Consider the following 908-nt stretch of genomic DNA (forward strand, 5'->3'; position numbering starts at 1 on the left):
CTGCTTTCTGTCAGAACGTTTCTTCGCATGCTGAGCGACTGTTTGTCAGCCAATCAGAGCGTGAATAAAGAGTTACGGACAGACAGACAGATTTAGGCTTTAATATTAGACTGGCCAATTGCCCCTCAGGAATGATGTGGGGGAGGGGCCTGGGATGGTGAGCTGCCACCGCAGCCCCCACACTGCCGCTGTTCTGCCTCTTGCAGGGGCCGGGGTGGGGGCTCCAGGTGGCCTCGGCCCTCGGTTCAGCTTTGGAATCACGGTGCACTCCCCCATGCTTGGAGCACTCTGGCTGACGGAAACAACCAATCAGAGCGCAAATAACGCATTAGGGACGGACAGACGGCCCTCGGCTTTTATAATATAAGAATACTCCTGGAGACGCCGGGGCCATCCCGGAGGGTTGGCAACCTTACCAAGGATGTGGGTGGCTCTGGGAAAGCCAAGAGTAGAGCCTAGGGCTCCTGATTCGCACATGCTTGCTTCAGTCACTGGCATTAAGCTAAAGTGTGTCTGCCATATGAAGACGGCGCTGTGCCAGTCTGGGATGCCAGAGTGCTGCCCCAGGGACGTGTGACAGGACAGATGGGAATGGCGCCCAAGGCCCTGTGACAGCGCAGCGCCTGGGGGTTGGTTCGGGGTGAGGCCTCGGGCCCTGGCCGGGGCCCTAGATGCTCGGAGCAGCGGCAGGGAGGGAGAGCAGGCCCGCGAGCGAGACCCCGGCCTCGGGCCACAGCCGCTCTCCCGGCTCAGCAGGGCCAGGGGGCGGGGCCTGGCGCGCGGACTGGGCAGACGCGCCGGAACTCTTCGGCGGGGAGGCGGGATCCGGCCGGAGCCGCCCGTGCCCGTACCTGCGCCCGCGGTTGCTAGGAGACGAGGGAGCGAGCGGGGGCCCCGCGAAAACGGGC

This window comes from Alligator sinensis, unplaced genomic scaffold, assembly GCF_000455745.1.
Source record: "Alligator sinensis unplaced genomic scaffold, ASM45574v1 scaffold183_1, whole genome shotgun sequence".
Classification (NCBI taxonomy): Eukaryota; Metazoa; Chordata; order Crocodylia; family Alligatoridae; genus Alligator; species Alligator sinensis.